We start from the raw sequence: 370 nt of genomic DNA, 5'->3' as shown, positions 1-370 counted from the left end.
ACGAGAATACATTATGTAATAATTGGTCCAACCTCAATTGTATGAAAAATGTCGTCTAATATCTAATATTATATTTATTGAATCAATAAAAAAGGTTCTTCAAATTAATGTGGAGTGTGGTTTAATTAAAGCCTCAATTGAAGCTTTCCCCCACCACTTTTGATTTTCAAAAAGTGTAATCAAATACAACTACTAGGATTAGGACTTAGGAATGAGCCACATTAAATGAATAATTAGACTTACATGGTTCAGTACATTTTCTGCTTTACTTTTGTCTGGCGTCTGGCATAGAAAGAAAGATATTGCATATATATACGACAAAAATAAAGTTTGTTAGGACTCATCATAAATGTTCTAATAACACTGCTGA

Source organism: Arachis ipaensis, chromosome B08 (genome assembly GCF_000816755.2).
Source record: "Arachis ipaensis cultivar K30076 chromosome B08, Araip1.1, whole genome shotgun sequence".
NCBI lineage: Eukaryota > Viridiplantae > Streptophyta > Magnoliopsida > Fabales > Fabaceae > Arachis > Arachis ipaensis.
This window is presented reverse-complemented; position numbering follows the sequence as displayed.